Below are 17,714 nucleotides of genomic sequence, written 5' to 3' on the forward strand. Positions count from 1 at the left end.
GGCCCTACAGGCAGAGACCAGCCACCGCATTCATCAGTTTCGTTAACACACAAGGGGCCTAATTGAAGCCGAAGGGCAGTACCTTGTACTTTAAGTAGTGCGACAATCGTGAACCACAGAAACATCCGATGCGGCTGATAAATGGAGACATGAAGGTACGCATCCTTGAGGTCTAGGGAACACATCCAGTCCCCTGCACCCAGATATTCCTCTACGTGCGTGGGATGAATTGTCTTGAAGTGTTCGAGCAGGAAAGACAGGTTGAGGAATGACTGGTCCAGCCTACCCTCAGGCCAGCCTGGTTGTTCTTGGGTACTGCAAAAATCCTGGAGTAGAAGCCGGAGCTCCTGTCCGACTGAGGAACCACTTCCACTGCCTGCGTCTCCAGGAGAGAAAGGATCTCCTGTAAAAGGGCTGGGGACCCTATCTGACATAGGAGAGGATGGTAGAGGAAAAGGAAGAGGGAGTCTGAAGCCCGTGGAGAATATAGAAAGGATCCAAGGACTCTTGAAAAAAACACTTCCAGCTGTCCTGGAAAAATGCCAACCGACCCCCTACTGGGGAGCTGTGTTCCCCGACCATGACGTGACTGCTTCTTGGCGTCTGAGGCAGGGGCAGAGGAGGGGGAGCAGAAAGAAACGCACAAAGTCCTCTGCTGCTTCCGCCTGTTGATAGGTGACCAGTCAGGCTTCTGTGTACCGCTGTCCTGAAACCCCTTGAAGCTGGTGAAAGTACAGGGTTTGAAGTTTGTCCTGCCCTGAGCCTGAAGGAAGGACTTCTGCCCTGGTTTAGTCAGGATGGCCAAGGACATGGCGGTTTGTGTGGAGGTCGTCTTCTTTGTCAACTCATCATCGGTGGACAAATGAAAGAGGTCCACGCCCTTGAAGGGAAGATCTAGGATCCGCTCTTGCAAGTCCAATGAAAATCTAGTGACGTGCATCCATGCTGTCCTCATTTCAACCCCCAGGCACAGCCCTCTGCTGGGCGTATCTGTGTGGGAGACCGAAGACTCCATGAGGTCCTGCAGAACGGCCCGGGCATCCACCAGACCGGCCTTGAAGGCGGCTTGCCTCTCCAGCGGGAGATCCGGAAGAAGAACAAGTTACTTTCTTACCTGGTAACGTTCTTCTGATGGGATTATCCTCCAATGTATTCCACATCTATGACAGTAATCACCACAGCTGTGCTGCTTCGGAAATTTTCAGAGTCTGCGTCCTGCGTCGATGACATCGATACGCCCCTTCGAGGATCTCCTCTGATGGCTGACGTCACCCGATGCTATATGTAGGACACACGACACCCGTAGCCTCAGTTGTAGTTTTTTTCCCAGAATGTGTGGCACCAATCTTCTGCCAGCATTACTACAGAAAGCCTTGCGGAAACAAAAGCTACAATCGCATAAGAAATTCTGTAGAGGGGCAGGCTGGGAGGGTGTGATGTGGAATAAGTCAGAAGAACATCCCATCGAAAGAATGTTACCAGGTAAGAAAGTAACTTGTTCTTCGAAAGGATTGTGTCCTCTGACGTATTCCACATCTATGACAGACTCCCAAAGCAGTACCAACGTATGGAGGTGGGAAAATAATTTAGATATTTTAGAATGCCCAATAAAATTGCAGAATAGAGGACTGCCTTACCAAAGGCTAAATCTTGCCCATGGATAGAATCCAGGGAGTAGTGTCTTACAAAAGTTAAATATGGTACCCACTTGCAGGCCTTTGTGGGCTAACAAAAGCAAAAATGACAGAACCACAGGAATGGCACATGAAAAACGAATCACATTCTGTACCCTGCACCAGTCGCAGAACTTTCTCCAATGGCAACGGTACAGGGACTCTGTTGCGGGGCGTCTGGCCGAAAGCAACACCTCCATCACGTCTTCAGGGAGGTCCCAATCCTTATATCTCAACCTTTCAGATACCAAGCATGAAGGCTGAGAGACTTGACCTTTGGATGGAGAACCCGACCCCCCTCCTGTGAGAGCAGATCGTCTCGGTAGGGAAGACGACGTGGAGGGCAGATGGACAAGTCGAGAAGGTCCGGGTACCACGTCCTCCGGGCCCGAGGATCATCCGGGAACCGAACCTCCGTGACCTCCGCAACACTTGCGGAATGACGGGGACTGGAGGAAACGCGTACAGCAGTGGGAAGGACCACTCCACTACAAACGCGTCCCCTAAGGCTCCTCTTGGAGGAAATTCCCGCAAGCAGAATCTTTCACACTTCCGGTTGACACTGGTGGTGAAGAGATCCACTTGTGGGGTGTCCCCCAAAGGGCGAAGATCTCCAAGATAACTTCCTGAGCCAGCTCCCACTCGTGAGAGACCGTGCTCTGCCTGTTCAGAGCGTCCGCCGCCTCATTTTCGTCTCCAGCCAGATGAACTGCCGAGATCGAAATTTCCTGCTGGATGGCCCAGAACCAGAGCTGCATCGCCTCTCTGCACAGTGGGAGAGATCCTGCCCCCCTTTTTGTTGAGGTAGTGCATGGCCACTGTATTGTCCGTCAGAATCGGGACATTCTTCCCCCGCACAGATGGCGGAAAAGCCTTCAGGGCTAGCCTGATGGCCCTCAGCTCCAACAGATTGATATGGAGTGTGGACTCCGACGGAGACCAACGACCGCTGACTGTAAACTCGTTGACATGAGCTCCCCATCCCGTGAGGGGATGCGTCCGTCACGATCATTACCTCCAGCTAGGGTAGCCAAAAGGAGCCCCCTTCATCAGATTGCCTTCGACGGCCCACCACACAAGATCCTGGGCGACCGAGTGCAGCACCTGAACAGGATTCGACATCCTGCCGGAGGACTGCAACCACTGCATCTTGAGAGCCCATTGCAGAGATCTCATCCCCAACCTGGCCTCTGGCACCAGTAGAATGCAGGATGCCATGAGGCCGAGCAACTTAAAGAACTCGAACGCCGGGAGACTCTGGACATTTTGAAACTTGTGCACCATCTGCAGAATGTGATGAGCCCTCACCTGGTGAGGCAAACACAGCCCCAGGGATGTGTCGAGCACTGCTCCGATGTACTGGAGCCTCTGGGTAGGTAGCAAGTGGGACTTCTTTAAGTTGAGGGAGAAGCCCAGCCTGTGAAGGGAGTGGCAGGTGACTGACAGATGATCCAGGACTTGCTTGGGAGAGCGCCCCCTGATCAACCAATCGTCCAGGTAGGGGTAGACGTGAATCCCCCGTTTCCTGGGATACGCTGCCACCACCACCATTAGCTAGGTGAAAACCCTCGGGCGTAGGTCAATCCGAATGGCAGGACCCGAAACTGAAAATGCAAGTCGCCAACCGCGAACCTCAGGTACTTCTTGTGCTTGGGATGAATAGGCACATGAAAGTAAGCATCCTTGAGGTCGAGAGACACCAACCAGTCCTGAAGTTGAAGGGCCTGGAGGACTTGAGAGAGTGTAACCATCTTGAACTTGTCCTTCCTGAGGAGCTTGTTCAAACCACGCAAGTCCATGATGGGTCTCAATCCTGCATCTTTTTTTGGGATAAAAAAATATGGGGAATACCATCCCTTGTTCCTCTCCGCTACAGGCACCAGTTCTATGGCGCCTTTCTCCAGCAGGGATTTGATTTCCTGCGCAAGGAGCGGATCCAGACTCTTCAAAGAGAGCTTCCCCGGTGGAATGTCATGAGTCCTCTGCCGGAAAGGAAGACAGTAGCCGTGGGCTATGATCTCCAGAACCCACACATCTGAAGTAGTGGCACGCCATTCTACAAGATGCTGCGCCAGCCTTCCCCCAACCGGCGAACCATGGGACTTGGCCTCATGACTGAGCGGAAGCAGCTGTAGCAGTGCCTGAGGGCAAAGAGGCAACTGCCCGAGTGGCTTTGGCACCTCGAGTACCTTGTTTTCCACCTCTGGTACTCCTATGTTGGCCCCTTTGACTGGCAGCTCCCCTCGAGCTACCAAAGGAAGAGTAATATCGAAAGGAGCACCCCCTCCATTGCTGTCCCCTAGGACGAAAAGGAGGAGGTTGACGTACTGCAGCGCTCAATGACTTCGCTGCAGCTATGGAGGTCTGTAACCTCTCAAGACTCTCGTCAGCCTTGCTGCCAAAAAGATGGTCACCTTCAAAGGGCATGTGGAGAAGCCGGGACTGTACATCAGGAGCAAACCCCGACTTCTGCAACCACACAAACCTGCACATCACGGTGCTCACCGCCATAGACCGGCTGACACAGTCTGCCACCTCCGGACCCGACTGAACGGACTCACACATGGTATCCTTGCCATCCTGCACGAGGGCAAGAAAACCATCCCGTTCCTCCCCTTCGGGAATATGTTCAGCTGCCAATGACACACAACTCCACAGTGTGTGCGTGAATCTTGCAAGGGCACACACGGAGTTAGCTGCCTTTAAAGCCATACCCCAGAAGAAAATACTTTCTTCGCCAGCCGTCAAAGCGTTTGTCGTCCCTATCAGGAGGGATTGTAGGGTACGCCGCCTGCTTTGCTGGGGCCGTAGCCACCTGCACCGCCAAACTCTCCGAAGTAGGGTGCGTAGACAAGTAGCAGGGGTCACCACTGGCTGGACGGTATTTTTCCAGCAAAGACTTGTTCACTGCCAGGAGACTCTCCGGAGCAGTCCAAGCCGCCACCATCCTTCTTTGTAAAGCCATATGGAATGGCAACACCGGGTTCAGTGGGTGGACCTTGGTCAAGGATATCAGTCAGGTCATCCTGCAGAAAATCCACAGGTGGAGCAGACCACCCCAGATACTCCGTCACCCTCGACATGAGGCGCCTGTACGAGGAGTCAGCATGTGTACCAGGCTCAGGCCTGCCAAACTCAACCTCCGGGGAGGTATCAAGACCACGTGCGTCATGTAAAGGTTGACAAAGGTCTTCCAATTGGCTATGATCAGACAACAGGTCATCAGGAACCTCAGGAGGAACAAACCCCTCAACCTCTGACCCTTCATCCACCTCAGAGATGTAATCCAAAGGCTGGAATAAATCCCTGGATGAGGGTACAGAAAAAGGCTCAAACAGAGGCCTCACTGACTTACTCCGGGCCTTCCTCTGGGTTTCCACTGGTCTCCGGGGCACCTCAAAAGGCACCAAGGGCGTTGACGCTGAACGAGGCGCCAACGGCTTCGACAACAGCTTCGAGGCCGGAGCACCGAGCGTGTCCTTTGACGACCTCGGCACCGATGGCGTCGATGACTTCCTCGGAGGCGGAGCCTTGAGAGAGTCCCTCGACGGACATGGCGCCGATGGCGTCGATGCTGTCTTAGAAGGCCTCACAGGCTCCAACGGTCTTGAGGACGTCGAGGACCGGGCCTGGAGCGGGCATGGCTAGAGCAATCCACCTTGTCCGATCCAGACCTCAATGGCTCCCGATGATCGCGTCGACTGCCCGAGCCTGAAGCCATGCGAGCGGTGGCCCTAGCGCGTTCCTTGCCGGCTTCTCTCGAAGGCACGGCCCGAACGGAGCCCTGCGATTCGAAAATCGCCATCATCTCCTTACGAAATGCGTCCCATTACGCCGGAGAGGAACACTTGTTGGGACAAGCTACCCGCCATCTGGCAGAGTCCTCGGACGAGGACGGGGATGACGACCAGTGACGGCGCTTCCGCGAGTGCCTAGAAGAGGCAGAGGAATGGCGGGAACCACTCCGGGACCGAGACCCCCTGGACTTACGCGGACGCGGATGGTCGCCCCTCGAATCGTCGGTCGAAAGCCCAGTGGATTTCGATTTACGGGGTTTGGAAACCCTACCTACAGAAAGCTTCTTCTTTCGCTCCCACAAGGCCTTCGACATTAAAGACTGGCATTTGTTGCAGTCATCGGTAGCGTGGTCCTCGCCGAGGCACCACAGGCAGACGTTGTGCGGGTCCTTAAGCAACATCTTGGAACCACAGCCGCTGCACTTCTTGAAGCCCGACCTCGGGATAGAAGATGACATAATTCGAACAAACCAAGAACGAAGAACCGAGGCGCGCCAAGATTCCGAAGCGAACACGTTCATGGAAAAAACGTAACTGAGGTTACGGGCGTCGTGCGTCCTACATATAACATCGGGTGATGTCAGCCGTCGGAGGAGGTCCTTGAAGGGGCGTATCCACGTCATTGACGCAGAACATTTTCCAAAGCAGCACAGCTGCGGCGATTACTGTCATAGATGTGGAATACGTCAGAGGACACAATCCCTTCAAAACTCCCTTAGCTTCTCATTAGCCATCGCCAAAAGGCATCAGCATTGGCCTGCCGCAAATGCAGCCCTGATATGGCGTAGCATTGTTTGCCCAAGACTCAAGGACCTTGTCCTCTTTGGATAGGCAACTGGAGGATGTTCCCGAGGAGGAACACAATGAAGATGATGGTTTAGAATACAGCAATGCTGCATCAACCACTGAAGAGTGAGGATGGGGGTATGATGCATAGGGTTCATTGTCCTGGGAGGAGTCGCCGCTGTCATCGTCCCGTTGCCCCTTTTTTACAGACTGAGGGGAGTCTGGGCCCTGGGACACAGATCCCAGAGTCTTCCCCTTGGTCTGAAGACCGGTCTAATGGTTGTTGAGGGGGAGGCATTGGTGGAACATGGGAGAGGGGTCTGGATAACTGGCAAGGCCTGGACAAAGGGATGGACAGGAACTGGTACCGGCAGAGGGCACAGAGGCCGAGGGGGAACAATCTGCGGGGGATCACCTCTTTCACTAAGTCCTTGAGGAGCCCCGTCATCTGCGGGTAACACATGAGACGGAATCTCTCAAAGAAGCAGTCCTTGCAAGCTGCTGGGTCCCGAGGGGGGCGGTCCTCTGAAGGGCTGGGTCTCCGCTCCTGGCCGAAGCGGCACGTAGCCGTAAGCCAGTGATGGATAGATGTATCCCTGAGAACAGCCACCTGCACTATATTGGCCGCCGCTGCTTCCAGATGGAAGGGTACTGGAACCTTTATGAAGGGCCCATTTAATGGGCGAGAGCACGGGAGGGCCTAGGCCCAAATCCAAAATGGCCACTGGCTTAGCAGGCTCCGCCACGTGACTATATGCCATCTTGGGGCCTTGCGGCACACTCTGGGTGGGAGGGTGCAAAGGCCCCATGCAACGTGCTGGTTCAAACATGGGAGGACATGCCTTGGTCCTTGAACCCAAAACAGAATAGTTGACCTCAGAAACCACTCTGGTAGGTGCCGAGCCCTCGGCCTGCTAGCCGGTTGTTGCATTGCCCCGACTCATAACCTCAAAGGGAGGTCCGGTAGGCAGTGCACCCTCAGCACCTGCACCGGTAGTCGTGCTGGATCATGGGAAGGATTGACTTTTGGAAGTAGAACACAATGATCCTTTGCCCCTTTGGGTCGATAAGGACGACAAACTGGATCGTTCCTCAGAGGAAAGTCTGCTAGGGGCCCTGTGCCCTCGACTTGGGAGCCGGTAGTCTTGATGGCCTCTGGTTTATCCACGGATCGCCCGGGACCCTCTGCTTGGGAGCTGGTAGCCTTAGAGGCCTTGGGCCTGTCAGAACCGGAATCCAAGCAACCCTTGCCCGTGGGGACCCCTGGGAAGGAGTCGCCGCGCTGAGGAGCCGTACTAAACAAAGGGCCTACCTTGTCTTGACGTGAGATTCTGGAAACAAAGTCTTTAATGTGACCAGGAGAAGAAGTGTGGAAGACCTCTATCCAACGTGACAACCTATTCTTCAATGCCCAGTGAGCGAGAGCACTGAAAGCCACACGTGTCCCAGTGGTGGTCAGGCCTCAGGCACTCAAGACAGAGTGCATGGGGGTCTGAGGCTGACAACGAGTGGTCGCAGGAGGCACATATTGTGAACCCTCCTGCAGCCGACATGCGCCGAGGCAGGCGAGGCACCAAAGGGAGGTGAATAAGATTGAAAAATTAAACAGAGAGCAAGCAGAAAGTAAAAACAAGTCTCTGCGCCTAGCTGCCTGGTCCAACACCCTCTATGCGAAAAAAGGGACTTAAGTGAGGTACCGGAGGGCAGAGCCCCGGGGGGTGTTCCCCTGCACGGTAGACTACATTTAAAGGGTAAATTCAATTTTTATGCTGCCAAAGGTTCTGGTATAGTCTCCATGTTGGGGGACACCCACAAGGATGGAGGAAAGGGGACAGGACGTACGAGTACTGATCAACTTAGTGATCTCTTAACCAAGGTTTATTTTCACTGAATTTCATAGGCATTGTTGCTATGTATTTTTCACGTGAAATCTGATCACCTTAACTTTCTCCCAACTAAAGTTTTTTCACTGAATTTCAAAGATTTTGTTATACTACAGTTTCTTCGGGTCCACTATCCATGGCCCTTGGCCGTGCACAGCCACTGTTCATGTTGCACTAATAGGTTTATTTGAGGCCCACTAGCCATGGTCTTCAGCCGCGGCCACTGTACATGTTGCAGCAATGGTTTGTTTGGGGCCCACTAGCCCTTGCCTTCGTCCATGGCCACTGGCCATGGGTGCAACAATAGGTTCCTTTGGGGCCTTCGGCCGTGGCCATTGTACATGTTGAACCAACAGGCTTTGGCCGAGCCCACCGTACATATGTTGCACCAATAGGTTTCTTTGGGGCCCATAAGCCATAGCCTTTGGCAGTGGGCACTGTACATGTTGCACCAATAAGCTTCTTTGGGGGCCAACTAGCCATGGCCTTTGGCCACGGGCAGTGGCACAGAGACCAATTACCCCCTTCCTAGTAGATGTGATCACTGTAGGAGTAAAATGTCTTTTTTGTCAACTTTTCTCCGATTCCAGCCTTATTCTCCAGATAATGCAAAAACAAAAAATTCGCCTGGTAACGTTAACAAACTACACATGCGATATTCCCCCGGTATAACCCAGATAATGCGATAAAAACACTAAAAAGAAATCAAAAACTCTTCCCTGCCCTGACAAGCACTGACCAAGTGCATCCTTCTTCTTTCCATGGTTCGGAGGTGGGGGACCACGGGGGGGGAGGACTCCCCTCTATTGTGTTTTACATCCCTAGTTCTCTCCTGTTACCCCCCCCCCATCACTCGTCATTACGAATGACAGTCTCATTCTCGATTACGTCTTCCGATGTAGCCGTGGTAATTTCACAGGATTCCCTCAGTATTACCCCGATAATGGAAAAAATATCTGAACTGTAACTGGCTCCCCAGACCACCCCCAACTCACCATGATGTCCTCTTTCCCCCTCCCCACCTCTAGCCTGATGCAATTTCATCCTTTGTCCTCTTCCAAATAGCTTTTAACACATTTTCACATTTATCTGGTATTACTACGGTACTCGATCGCGTCAAGCAAAAAATAAATATGGTGGATTTTCATTTCTGAAAAACCTCTCTGCTGCAAAGAACCATGGGAGATATAGCTATATTTTTGGGAGGAGGCCCCCCTTTCCCTGACAAATATTTTAAAAACGACTAGATGGAATAACCCCAAACCTGTCTCTGTCAACGCTTCAAGCCCAAGTGGTTTCTTATTTAGTCCTATTACGTCCTGTGGATTTTGCATTTCAGCTTGACAAAATTTTGACTTTTTCTCTATGGAAAAATGAATGAGAGTAGGCTGAAAAAAGCTTTTCTTTTGCTTTCTTAATAACCTTTCCATTTTTTAACAAATCTTTTCCAAAATGAGTCTGGGGGAGACACGACAAACTTTTGCAAATCTGTCCACTGAGTCAAACATTAGCAATCGAATTTTCAGATTTCCTATGGCTCATGTCACTCACCTTAACTATAGACCGGCCACCACGACATATAATATACATATATATTATTTCTTTTCAGGGTAAAATGTTGCTAAAAGATGTTATGGTGGTACTACAAAACAACAAACTACCTCGGATTCACCAGGTATAGTTCCCAAAGAGACCCCAACATGGCCAGCACCAACCTAACCCATGCATAACTCTACTACAATCAGACACTGCTCATGAGAAATCCATCATTGTACTGACTGACATGTGAATTCAGGTCTTGAAAGTAATCTTTACACTTCATTTGGACATGTCTTTGCTTTCAAGTCACATATAAAGTACTGTGAGCAATCTGGTGTACTGTTTTTCCTTAGCGGTTTTTATTCCTTATGTCCTATATGAAATGTGGGCATGAGCATGCCATTTGTGTTAGCAAATATGTGGTGTCATGGGCCGTCCGTGGTGATGCCAGAGATAGGATTGCTTTGAGAGCCAATAGAGATACATTTGTGATTTTTTGAGCTGCAATAATACTATCCCGTTAACAATGCATTTTCACAGAATTTTTAACATTATATGTCAGGTATACTTAACTATAACATCCTTTGAATCAATGTTTAAGGCAATACAAGATGTACAATGTGCCCAGTAGATGGCCAGTCTTCAGCCATGCATCAGGCTCTCCCTAGAGTACCAGGTGGATATGCCCACTGGGGACATTAACATGGTCATGGCCTGCAGCCCACTTTGCCAAGAAGAACAAGTTACTTACGAACTGTAACTTTCGATTGGAGGTTCCTCTCACGTATTCCTCATCTTAGATATCTTGTCTCCCAGCTTTGCTGCTTCGGAAAAAATGTTCCCCCAGAGGGCGCTGTGTTCGAGGCCGCGGAGTCGCAGTCCCTCGAGGGCCGCAGCCGAGCGTCAACGTCATCCGCTGTATAAAGGGCTCAAGCCGCGCCCGTTACCTCAGTTCTATTTTTACGGTGTTCACGGTCGCATCAGTTGATCAGGCTTTTAAGTCGTCAGGCTCTTAAGGAAGTTTGAGTGCAACTGGCACAAACTGTATGGAGGGGTAGGTTGGGAGGGTCGATGAGGAAAATGTGGGAGGAACATCCAATCGAAAGAACATTACAGTTGGTAAGTAACTTGTTCTTCGAATGGATTGTGTCCTCCCACGTATTCCTCATCTTAAATAGGCTCCCAAAGCAGTAAGAATTTGGAGGAGGGAGTACCAGAAATTTCAAATATGGACTGAATGAAGGACAGCTTTTTCAAAGAGTCCTCCTAGATATGAAGTAGAGTCCAAGCAGTAATGCTTCACAAAGGTGTGCATTGACGACCAGGTGCACGCAGCACAAATATCCTGCACCGGGACACTCCTCTGAAGAGCCGTGGAAATTGCCATGCCCCTGGTTGAATGAGCCCTTAATTCATCTGGAGGCTCTTTTCCAGCCAATTTATAGCACTCAGATTGATAGAATTATCCATCTGGATAGAGTTTGTTTAGACACTCCAAGGCCCAATTTGTGTCCAGTATACCCAACAAATAGTTGGTCACATTGTCGAAGATTTGCCAATCTGGAAATGTAGAAACTAAGAGCCCCTTTTGGTTTCAGTCTATGCAACCTTTCCTCTTCCTTACTACCGTGAGGAGGAGGGTAAAAAGAAGGTAAGGTAATTTTCTGTGACAGATGGAAATCAGAGATTATTTTAGGCAACAAAGATGGTTTGACTTTTAGAATAACTTTATCCCTATGAAAAGTGAGGAGGCTTACAAGAAAGTGCCTGCAACTCACTTATCCTGCGGCTGATTCTATAGCCACTAACAAAATAGTTTTTAGAGTGAGAAGTCTTAATGGGCAAGAATGTAAAGGTTCGAAAGGGGCACACGAGAAATTTTAAGACTAAATCAAATCCCAGCTGGGCACCTGAAAAGGTGTCAGAGGGTGCACATTTGTTAGCCCTTTCAAGAATTGAATGACTAAGGGCATTTTAAAATAGGACACCTCTTCCAAGGAACGCTTAAACATAGATAGCACTGCCAAATATCCTTTTATAATGCCAACTTGGAGCCCCAAATTGACCAAGTGTTAGAGGAAAGAAAGTACTGTAAGAGTATTACATAAAAATTGATCCACTTTCTTATCCCTGCACCAGTTACTGAACTTGCTCCAACGACACTGATACAAGGATTTTGTTGCTGGCCGCCTCGCCGATAGCAAGATCTCCATTACGTCATCCGAGAGGTCCCAATCCTTATATCTCAGCCTCTCAGAAACCATGCGTGAAGACCGAGTGTCTTGACCTCTGGATGGAGAACCCAACCTTCCTCTTGCGAGAGAAGATCCTCTCTTTGTGGAAGACGTATTGCAGGGCAGATGGACATGTCCAGAAGGTCTGGGTACCACGTCCTCCTGGCCCAATCTGGGGCAATTAGGATCATGGTTTTCCTGAACTTTCTCAACCTCCTGATTACATAAGGAATCACAGGGACTAGAGGAAACGCGTATAGGAGTGGAAATACCCAGTCCACCACGAACATGTCCCCTAGAGCTCCTCTTGGGAGAAATTCCCTTGAGCAGTTCAGTTCGCACTTCCAGTTGGCACCGGTCGCGAACAGATCCACTTGAGGGGTTCCCCAAAGGACAAAGATCTCTTGAAGGACTTCCCAAGCTAGTTCCCACTCATGGGAGACTGTGCTCTGCCTGCTCAGAGCGTCCGCCGCTGTGTTCAGCTATCTGGCTAGGTGAACTGCCGATAGAGAGATTCCTTCTTGCATTGCCCAGAACCAGAGCTGCATTGCCTCTCTGCACAGTGGGAGTGATCCTATGCCTCCTCTTTTGTTAAATAATACATGGCCACAGTGTTACCCATCATTATCAGGACATTCTTACCCTGTACAGAGGGCAGAAAGGCCTTCAGCGCTAGTCCGATTGTCCTCAGATCCTAAAGGTTAATGTGTAGTTTGCACTCTGATGGAGACCAACGATCGCTGATTGTCAGATCATTGGTGTGGGCTGCCCACCCCGTGAGTGAGGCGTCCGTCACTACCCTTATCTTCGGCCATGGTTGACAAAAATGTTCTCCCTTGAAGATATTTTCCTTGCAAGCCCACCATAGAAGATATTGGGCCACTCTAGCCAGGACTTGCAGAAGATCTGACATCTCCCCCGAAAATTGGAACCATTGAGTCCTGAGGGCCCATTGAAGGGATCTCCATCCTCAATCTGGCCTATGGCACCAGAAAAATGCAGGATGCCATGAGGCCTAGCAACCTTAGAAAATCGAATGCCGGCAGACGTTGGACATTTTGATACTTTGTTACCATCTGCAGAATGTGGTGAGCTCTCTCCTCGGGAGACAAGGCTTTCCCTGAGGAAGTATCCAGGACTGCTCTGATAAATTGGAGTCTGTGGCTTGGAATCATTTATGACTTCTTGTAATTGAGGGAGAAGGCCAGTCTGTGTAAGAAGTGGCAGGTCATGGCCTGATGTTCCTGGGCTCGTTTGGGTGAACTTGCCCCGATTAGCCAATCGTCCAGATAAGGGTAGATGTGAATCCCACTTCCCTAATAATCGCTGCCACCACCGCCATCAGCTCTGTGAAAACCCTTGGGGCGGAGGCCAGCCCAAATGGTAGAATCCGAAACTGATAATGAGAACCGCCAATTGCAAACCTCAAGTACTTTCTGTGCTTGAGATGGATTGGCACATCAAAGTAAGCATCCTGAAGGTCCAATGAAATCAGCCAGTCCTGAAGCTGAAGAACCTCAAGGATCTGAGAAAGGGTCACCATCTTGAACGTGCCCTTCCTGAGGAATTTCTTCAAATTTCTTAAGTCCACGATGGGTCTCAATCCTCCGTCCTTTTTGGGGATGAGAAAATAAGGGGCGTACCAACCCTTGTCCCTTTTCGCTACAGGTACATGTTCTATTGCACCTTTCTCCAGCAGGGTTGAAATCTCCTGCACAAGGAGCGGCTCTGGAATTTTTACAGAGTTGGCTCCCGGTGAATGATTTTGAGGTCTTTGATGAAAAGGAAGGCAGTAACCATGGGTCACTATGTCCAGCACCCAGGCATCGGACGTAATGCCCTGCCATTCGTTCAGATGCCGAGTGATTCTGCTTTCCACCGGGGTCTTGTGGGTGAAGACCTCAAAGTGGCTTTGCAGCGGTTGCATCAGTGGCTGAGGAGGTAGTAGCCACTGCTGGGGCTGATCTAGCACCTCTCCCTTTTCCACCACAAAAGGGTTTTCTCTCTTGGCCTCTTTGAATGGCTTGCCCCCTCCCTCTTCCAAAAGAGGAGTAGAAATGAAAGGGGGGACTCCTCCATGAGCCTGCATAGGAGTGTTGTTGAGGCTGTCTTATAGCGGCACTAAGTGATTTTGCTGCCGCTTTCGAGGTCTGCAGCTTCTCCAAGTTCTCGTCCGACTTGCTGCCAAACAGCCTCAAGCAGTCAAAGGGCATATTGAGTAATCTAGTCTGCACACCAGATGCAAAGCAAGATTTCCTCAGCCATGCAAACCTGCGTAGGACCGTGCTAGATGTCATGGATCTGCTTACACTATCAGCAGTGTCCAGTCCTGACTGAAGGAATTCCTCCATAGCCTCTTTCCCATCTTTTACTATCGCCAGGAAACCATCCCGTTCCTACCTTCCAGGATGTGTTCAGCCGCTGATGTCATGCAGTCCCACAGGGTGTATGTAAATCTTGCTAAAGTACAAGTTACATTAGTCAATTTAAGGGCCATGCTGCCCGAAGAAAAAACCTTCCGGGCCCAAGCTCAACTTTATTTTATCATCCCCGTCTGGTGGTATTGAGGGGTAAACTGATTGCCTAGTAGAGGTTGCAGCTTGCACCACTAGACTTTCAGGGGAGGGAGGTTTAGATAGGTATTCCGGATCTGATAAAGATGGCCTGTATTTCGCTACAAATTTCTGGTTTACTGCTGAAACTGAATCCGGAGGATTCCAATTTACCATCACCCTCTTCTGTAGTGCTTCATGGAATGGAAGGACAGGATCTTTTAGAGGACCCTCACTCAGGATGTCCATCACATCATCCTAGTCGAAATTTGGGGAAGCTGCCTTCCAACCCATGAAATCAATTACCCTTCCCATGAGATTTCTATAACTAGGATCTGCAGGATCTGGTCTCTCAAATTCCACTTCAGGTGAAGTGTCTAGGCCACTTGCATTTTGGAGACAGTCAAAGAACTGTTATCTTGGAATTCGGGTCCACTAGCTCTTCAGGGACCTCTCTGGCTCCAAACCTAACTCCAGCTGAAGTAACATCCTCTTCAGAGGATTGTTCTTCAAAGATGGATGGCATGGATCTGAAAAATTCCTGTCTGTGGTGAGGATGGAAAACTTTTTCAGGTAAAGAGGGTGGTATCGACTTAGGCATGGGCAATGGCGTCAACTTGGGTATCTGGATTAAAGAATGCCTCGATAAAGGCGTCGATAAAGAAGACGCTGGCTTTGACGTTTTTGAAGAAGTCTTCGATACGGTCGAAGAAGGCTTCGATACAGTCAAGGGTGTCGAGTTTCAACTTTGACGCCAATGTCGATTCCGCTACCACCGATTTATGCACCAGAGGTTTTGCCTTAGTACGAGGTGTCGGAGAACTTTCCCCTGATGACACTCTCGACTCTTTCGGCTCTCGCGTGTTTAGCCTTTGATCTCCCTCTGTCACTTTTAGAGCGGGCAGGGGCATGATCTCCACGCGGCATCTTTGAGAGGGTCTGGGCCGCTTTCTCGAACATTTTAAGCATGGAAGCCCTAAAGGCCTCCCATTTTTCAGGGGAATCGTGCTTGGATGGAAAAGTCACTCTCCTCTCAGAGAAGGAAGAAGACCTATGACGTTGCTTTTTTGACTTCTTAGACGAAGATGAGGAGGATTTCCTCAAGTGACTGTTCGATCTCTACCTCCTCGACCCATGTCAAGATTTTCGACTCTATTCTCACAAATCTTAATCTTTTAGAAGACTTGTAAGTTTCCTCCCCCAGCTTACCTCTCCATTCCCCAAGAGCTTTATTGGACATGGCCTGACAGGAATCGCACTCGTCAACCCGATGGTCTGGGCTGAGACACCAAAGGCAATTCCAAAGGGCATCGGTTATTGACATTTTCCTACCACACTTCTGACATTTTTTTAAACCTGTCTTGGGTGTGGTGGGAGTAGATGATGAGGACATTGTCGAGAAAAAAACCTGATGCGCCGTTCGTGACATGAAGCAGTTGCTCTGAAAAATGGAACTGAGGTAACTGGCGCGGCTTGAGCCCTTTATACAGCGGATGACAAAGATGCTCGACGGCAGCCCTCGAGGGACTATGACTCCACGGCCTCGAACACAGCACCCTCTGGTGACATTTTTTTTCCAAAGTACTAAAGCTGGGAGACAAGATATCTAAGAAGAGGAATACGTGGGAGGACACAATCCATTCGAACAGGGACTTTGGTCATGTCCACGCACCCTCAAGCCACCAATGTGTTCAATGTGCATGAGACTGAATGCAGACTTTACTTGTGACATGGGTTTGACCCTTTCCCAGCCACCCACAAGCAACCTGCTGTAGCCACTGGACATGGCAGAAAGCCATATCCAGTGACCCCTATCCTCACAGAAGGACCTTCAGCCATGTGCCAGACACATCCAAGCCGCCTGTCAGAGCTACTGGGCATGAGCTGCGCCACACCCAGTTACCACCATATCCACAAAATGCTCTTCAGTCATGCCCCAGGAGCCTAAGTGACCAAATGGAATGAAAAATGTGCCCAATATATGCAGGCATCCTCAAATGAGCCACTGTAGATGCTGGGCATGGCATGTGCCCAAAGCATTGCCAACGTCATAGTGCAGACACCCCCCCAAGCCACACCCTGTACCTGAGCATGGCCAGGATCCATGCCTAGTGGCCACTTTGTCAAGGCATGGCCTTTGACCATTCCCCAGGCACCCCCAAACAGCAACAATTTCCTTGGCATACCACTGCACACTCAAGGCATCCCCTGTGGTAATGCCTAGAAGCCACTTTGCCCAGGGCGTGGTCTTCAACATTTGCGGGCTGCCACCAGGTCACCAGATTTGGCCACGCTGTGCCCCCCCCCCCCCTCAAGCCATCTAAAGTAGCCACTGGGCATACTCATTCATCCAAAGGTATTATTAGAGATTAACCCACTGGCCAGCTCTGTGGTAATTTGCCAATGGAATGTCTTAAGCCAAGCCCAGGGCACCCTCAAGCCACATGCTGCATCTGCTGGGCATCGGATAAAGCCATGCCTAGTGCCCACTATGCCAGGACATGCTCTCAGCCATCCCCTGTAGCCACCAATTTGCCCAAGGTATTGTCTTCCACTATGACCTGTAAAGCCCCAAGCCACTCCCTATGGCCATGTACAGTGGCCACTCTACGCAGGCCATGCTCTTCTGCTATGCCCTGGGCAACCCCAAGCCACACGCCCTGAGACTGCTAAGAGATGATGATTTTGCATGGGCATCGACAATGCCCCAGGCCCCTTTTGTCCTTTTGAGCATGGCCAATCGCCATCCCAGTGGCTGCTTAGTCTTGCTCTGGGCATCCCAAATCCACCAGTCAGGGACATGACCTAGGAACACCCAAGTGAATTACTGTATCAAGTGGGCATCATCAGTGGCCAATTAGTCTGTCATGGCCTCATACAATTCCCAGGGCACGCCGTTATTTTGGTGGGTATGCATGCAACCACTAGCCCCATAGATATGGCCTGCAGGTTTGAGCCAACTTTATACCCTCTGGATGCCAACACACTGGTGGGTGAGGGCTACTGAGAAGTGTGTAATGTGGCCAAACAAATTGCAGACAAGCACATGACGGAAGTTAAAGTATTATTAGATGCATGTCTAGATCTTGAAACCTTGTGACATGTGTCACAATTTAAGCATAGTTTTTCCCATTGGGCGACATGGAGCGGATGACACCAAACAATGACTTAAAACAAAAACTACAGAACATTGTTACCTCTTTGCAATTGATAATAAAGGATGTAAAACAAAGATTCAAAGGCAATTAAC

The 17,714-nt window shown here is 50.3% G+C and overlaps 1 protein-coding gene across 5 annotated transcripts in view; it reads right to left on the reverse strand.

Annotated features, from left to right (window-relative positions):
* SCML2 (Scm polycomb group protein like 2) overlaps positions 1-17,714 on the reverse strand; it is a 1,699,115-nt gene that overhangs the window by 104,465 nt on the left and 1,576,936 nt on the right. The window lies entirely within an intron of this gene.

Source organism: Ambystoma mexicanum, chromosome 7p (genome assembly GCF_040938575.1).
Source record: "Ambystoma mexicanum isolate Mex_15411 chromosome 7p, UKY_AmexF1_1, whole genome shotgun sequence".
NCBI lineage: Eukaryota > Metazoa > Chordata > Amphibia > Caudata > Ambystomatidae > Ambystoma > Ambystoma mexicanum.